At 48.6% G+C, this 6,160-nt stretch overlaps 1 long non-coding RNA gene across 1 annotated transcript; it reads left to right on the forward strand.

The window, feature by feature from the left end:
* Window positions 1–471: 471 nt before the first annotated feature.
* On the forward strand, window positions 472–5,806 carry LOC140600715 (uncharacterized). The gene is made up of 3 exons (XR_012003879.1): window positions 472–1,224; window positions 4,978–5,173; window positions 5,383–5,806. It is a non-coding gene; the product is annotated as an uncharacterized lncRNA (long non-coding RNA).
* The last annotated feature ends 354 nt before the right edge of the window (window positions 5,807–6,160 follow it).

Below are 6,160 nucleotides of genomic sequence, written 5' to 3' on the forward strand. Positions count from 1 at the left end.
TGTGTAGACAGTGGATTAGGACCACATCACCCTGGCTGCCCAAATCTTGCCCCATCTTGGGAGCTAAGGAAGGAAGAGGCAGGGAGGATTACCATTTATTGATCGCCTTTCAGGATTTGGCTTCTAATGTACATCCTCATGGAAGCTTTGCAGCAACCCCATGTGGTAGGTATCAGTGTTCTTATCAGGCTCAGAGAGGCTAAGTAATTTGCCCAAAGACGCACAGCCAGTAAGTAGTGGAGCTGGGATTATACTTCAGGATGATTTGACGTTATTATCACTTTGCTTTCTCTGCTCCCAGTCTTTGTGGCCGAGGATGACTGCCCACAGCGTCCAAGTTTTACCTGTTATTAGAACACCTGGAAAGAAAATAATAAATCCCCTCTCAATTTGATCCCTGTCTTAGGTCAAGTTCTATATCTGGACCAATGTAACCATAGCAACAGTGCCACACTACAAACATGGCAGCTTCCGTTCTGACCATGTAGACAGAAGTAGGGGGCAGAGGGGAAGGGGTTAGTCCATGCCTAGAACAGGGTGCTAGGCAGGGTCCACTCTAGTGTGCCAGTCTATGAAATACCCCTTGTTAGGAGCAGTAACTGGAAAGAATGGCTTTTAAAAGGCAGATGAGAAGGGCAAGCTCACCTGGAGCGGATCAGGCATCATGCTGGTCATCTTCTGACCCTGGTGCTGACCCTGGTGTGGGTCAGCTCAGCCAGCTACTCCCCCTGCAACAGCCTGGGCCCTCTCTGTCAGCCTTGACCCTGGAGCCTCCCAGGGGTGCAAGTAAATCACACCCTCATTCCCGACCTCTGGCCCACACCTAAGTCATCCCTCCATCTGGTCACAGAGCCTGGTGTGTGGGGAGGTGTGTTGGGCTGACCACACGCCGTCGCACACCTCCGGATCCCCACCACACTGTGTCTCATGCTTTGTTTCTCTGCCCCTCAGTCTGCCCAGCGATGGAAGGGGGAGTGAGCATACGACCCGTGTCACGGGCCTAGGTGAGAAACTATTGAAGCCAAGACTTTCTGGAATCTTTGTGGAGTTGCAGGGTAGGACGAGGTGAAGTGCAAGTTGTTTGTCAACCACTCCTCCAGACTCCTGAAAATTGACTCTGGAGAGTCTCTCTGACCCCCGTTGCCAACGAGTCATGGAGATGCACAAACGCTATTCAAAGCTGACAGCTACCGACTTGACAATTGTCCTCGACACCATGCAAATGTGAGTATGCTTAATTAATAACCTGGGATGCCCTGTCTGCTCCACGCTCAGGGAGCCCAGCGCCTTTTTCTCGGTAACCACTGCCAGCTGATTTTTAATTATCTTTCGGGACTGTCGCCTCTTGGAACTCTGGAAGGAAAATGCTCGCCCCAGCTGGGCTGGGGCCAGGCCTGTTGGAGAACAATGTCCTGCTCCGAGTCCATTCTGTTTATCTCTCTGCTGGAGCGCCAGCCCTCAGACGGGAGAGGAGTGTGCTCTTGCAAATCAAGAAGGGGAGAGAGTCTGGTGCCTTGTCGGCACTTCTGCAGGCTGCAGAGCTGGCATGATTCAAGATACCGATCTCTTTTCAAACTCTTAAAACTTTGCCCCTGGGAGTGCCTCGTTGACCACGGCAGCTGGGGTTTTTTATTATTTTTTTTAAATCAACAACAATCTGATTGTTTTTTCTTTCATGATAGGAGTCAGTGTTTATTGAACGTTTACCCTGTGCCAGGTGCTGTGAAGCCTTGCAACCGTGTGAGGCAGGTACATTTGCTACTCCCATTTTACGGAGGAGGGCGCTGAGGCTTAGAGAGGGTAAGCTCCTTCTCCTGCCAGAGATTGCACAGTGGCAAGATGATTGTGCTGGGATTCAAGCCCAGGTAGTCAGGCTCCAGGGCCTACCCTTTAGCTTGGAATTGGGTATATACTCAGTGCTGCGGACCTGGAAATAGGTATTGGGAAAACATGTCAAACACCTCAAGCTTCTTGTTTATACCTTTGAACCTACTCCATCCCAGCAGCCTGTGCACACCTGCTACTGAATAATAGAAGGGCTGTGGAGGGACAAGGTGCCATATCATCCCCACTACAGTGATGGTGAGAGGTTCAGAGGGGCTTGGGAGACAGAGGCATAGACAGGTGTCTGTTTCTAGGACAGGGAGCTAAGCTCCTGGGCTTACAGACTCCTGCATGTTCTCTAGCCAGTCCCACTGGATGCTTTAGGAAAGAGATGGCTCATTCTGTTTTTACCCAGAACATAAGAGTCTAGGACACTGCAAAGAGGGAAGGGGTGAGACATGAGGCAGGGTGGGAGCAAGGGACTCCAGACAGAAGACTTTCCTGCATGCTGCTATTCATTGTTTTTCTACTGCCCTGACCCTGGGGTCTGCTACTTTCCCCTCTTACTTTCTCTTTGACCTTCCTTCCTAGCATGTTGAAAGCCACAGAGCTGGCAAGCCAGAATTTTAGAGTAGCCCCAGGGCAAGTGTAGTAGGTTGAATTGAGTCCCCTCAAAAGATATGTATGTGTCCTAAGTCCTGATACCTACGGATGTGACCTTACTTGGAAATAGGGTCTTTGCAGATTTAATTAAGTTACGGATCTCAAGGGTGGACCCTACCTCCAATGAGGGCATCTTTATGAAAGAAAGGGGAGGAAGACCTGCGACACAGACACACAGGATGAGAGAGGACATGTCACACCCATGAAGGCAGGGAGACAGAAACTTGAGAAACTGCCACCACAGGCGAGGGAATGCCAGGAACCAGCAGAAGCTGGACAAGGGGAGGAAGGATTCTCCTCTGGAGCCGTCAGAGGGGATGTAGCCCAGCAGGACACCTTGATTTTGAACTTCTAGCCTCCATAGAACTGCTAGAGGATTCAGTTTGGTTGTTTTTAAGCCAGCCAGTTTGTGGCCATTTGTTATGGCAGCCCTAGGAAACTCACATACCAAGGCAAGACTTTCTGTCATCGTCCAGGTCACTGGGAGGGACCCGTAGAGCAGTGCCCGTCCTCTGTGACAGAAATATGCCAGTTGGGGATTGGAGTCTGACCAAGGCGTCATGCTTAGCCCACAGTCAGCTGCTTGGGTATATTTATTGTCTGGCTCCTGCACCTTTGAGGACAGGTACTAGGATTGATGGCTGGAAAGTGGTGCTTGAACAGTTCGACCACAGTTGAAGTGCCCTGGAAAACAATGGTGTGCTCGGAACACAGCGGTCTCTCTCTCTCACTTTCCCTCACCCCCTAAATCAGGCCCAGCCTGTACCTGGGCTGGGGAGGAGAGGATGGGAGAAAAAGTAGGTCAAAGGATTCCATATAATACAGTAACAATAATGTGTGAAGGATCCTTGGAAACTCCAAAGGAAAGACACTCGGGTCTTTCCTCTGGAAAGCTGGCAGAGTCTGGAAGGGGGGAGAAGGGAGAGGGAGTAGAGAGTTCTCTGGCAAAATAGCGCAGTGGATGGAGCCATGAGGACAGGAATGGCTGGCTAGTGAGAAGCTCCCTGAAGCCTGGTTGGCCAAGGAAAGTTTGCACTGTGATGGCTTCTCCTCTGTCGTCCTTCCCCCTATTTCTACCAAACAGTGAAAGTCAATTATGCCAGCAATTTGGTGTCAGAGCTTACTTGGGGAACACAGGGAGAGGGGCGTGCCATGTGTGAGGTGAAGCCTCACAGCAGGTGGCGGCTACAGGGCACAGACCTATGAGGATGTTGATCAAGAATTCATCAGAAACAGGTGCACCTGGATGGCTCAGTGGTTGAGTACCTGCCTTTGGCTCAGGTCGTGATCCAGGGTCCTAGGACCAAGTCCCACATCAGGCTCCCTTTCGGGAGCCTGCTTCTCCCTCTGCCTATGTCTCTGCCTCTCTCTGTGTGTCTCTCATGAATAAAAAAAAATCTTAAAAAAAAAAAAAGAATTCATTGGAAACAAAACTGGATTAAGAGAAATATAACTGCAGAATTCCCAGGGATTGGGTAGAGAGGATGGAGGAGGGCCTGGAATTCTGACTGCCGGTGGGCCGGGAGAGGCAGGCAGGTGCTCTGGACGTTGGAGGGAAAGGTGAGCTGGAGGTCTCAGGGACAGCCAGGAGGCAGCTCTTGGGACCCATGTTTGACAAGCTCCTTCCCCCCCACAGAGCTAGCAAGGCGTGTAGCATACAATAGATTGTCAATAAAGCTCTCTGAACACATCTTGCCGGGTCCATCCAGAAGCAGAATACTAGTTAATATGCATGGGGAGCTCCCAGGCTACAAAGCCAAATCAAACTATGCATGGGGATCTTACAGGGATGTGGCCTTCGTTCAGTCCTTCCTGGCTCTGTGGAATTTGTCTTTTTCTCTTTCCCAAACGAATTCTCCCCAGTGATTCAATCTGTAAACTTTTTTTTTTTTCCCCTGGATGGTTGTTCATTACACTCTAGAATTCTCATCAAGCAAAAGCCATCTTTGATTTCTTCTATTCCTTTAAAGCAAATTCTATGACTTTCTGTGTCCTGGACTTGAGATTTCTCACTCATGCTCTCTTTCTCTCTCAACAGCTTTATTGAGATATGATTTACCTACCCCAAAATTCAGCCTTTTAAAGTGTACATTTCAGTGGTTTTCAGACTTTTTAGAATTGTGCAACAGTCACCACTATATAAATCCAAGATGTTTTCATTGGCCCCAGATGAAAAGCCTACACCCATCGGGAGTCATTCCCCATCTCCTGTACCCTGAGCCTCTAGAAACCACTTACCTACTTTCTGTCTCTATGGATTTGCTTATTTGGGACATTTGACCTAAATCATCCATGTTGTAGCATATACCGGCACTTTCTTTTTTTGTTGAATGAATAATATTCCATTGTGTGGATGGACCACTTTTGTTTATCTGTTCATCAGTTGATGGACATTGGGGTTATTCTCACTTATCCATTAGGAATAAGGCTGCTACAGACATTCACAGAAAAGTCTTCATGTAATCATACATTTTTATTTCTTGTGTGTAGGTGCCTGGAGTGGAATTGGTGGGACAAATGGTAACTCCACGTGTCACATTTCGAGAAACTGCCAGACTGTTTGTCCAAGTGGCTGTACCAGTTTACATTCCCATCTGCAGCATAGGACAGTTCTGATAGCTCTACATCTTCACCAACGCTTGTTACTGTCTGGCTTTTCTTTTTTAGCTCCACACCTCCTTTAAAGGTTGCTTTCCGGGGATCCCTGGGTGGCTCAGCGGTTTGGCGCCTGCCTTTGGCCCAGGGCGCGATCCTGGAGACCCGGGATCGAATCCCACGTCGGGCTCCCGGTGCATGGAGCCTGCTTCTCCCTCTGCCTGTGTCTCTGCCTCTCTCTCTCTCTCCTCTGTGACTATCATGAATAAATAAATAAAATCTTAAAAAAAAAAAATAAAGGTTGCTTTCCTCTTGTTTCCTCCTCCTCTCTGGCCTTTGACCAAAGGATTATCACACAAGCCAGTAGTGGAAAAATTTTCAACTGAAGTCCATGTCAACTGTGAATCCCATTTGTTCCAGCCATGCACAGACTCAAACCTACTTCAGAAAGGAGTTTCCCCCAGCCTCTGTGGGAAAGACAATAATATGGAGCATGCTTCTTCTCTGGGTTCCTAGAGAAGTAACATGCAGGAGGTGGGTATGTTCCTTGTTCCTTTAAGAAATTTCAAGAAGGACAATCACTGTTATATGGCACTAACTAGTCTCCTCAGAGATCATGCAGAAATAGCCAAGATGGCACAACATATTATGGTTCTATTATTTGCCTTCTTACAGAAACCCTGAGCAACCATGATGAGTCTGTCCATCTTCTGGATGAGGCTACTTGGTATGGTCACCCAGCTAATGAATGGTAGAACAGAACCTCCAACTCAGGCTACCTTGTGTTCCTTTCTTATCCGAAGGCTGTTGACGGGGTCTTGCCATCTTGTCACCAACTTGTTGGGAACTTCAAAGGGACCCTTTCTTGGAGCTCACATTTCCCACTGGTAGACCAGACACCTGCAGCCTCAGCCCTTCTCATGACTGACCTGGGCTTCCAAGGTCTGCCCAGGCAGTGTGGGGCTGGTTTGGCAAAAACTGGGCTTCTGGATTTTGCTTTAGCTATTTTCTTTTCCACTTCATTGTTTCCATAGGATGTCTGCTTTCCCAAAATAGCACCGGGGCATTCCAGGTAAAC

This window comes from Canis lupus, chromosome 12, assembly GCF_048164855.1.
Source record: "Canis lupus baileyi chromosome 12, mCanLup2.hap1, whole genome shotgun sequence".
NCBI lineage: Eukaryota > Metazoa > Chordata > Mammalia > Carnivora > Canidae > Canis > Canis lupus.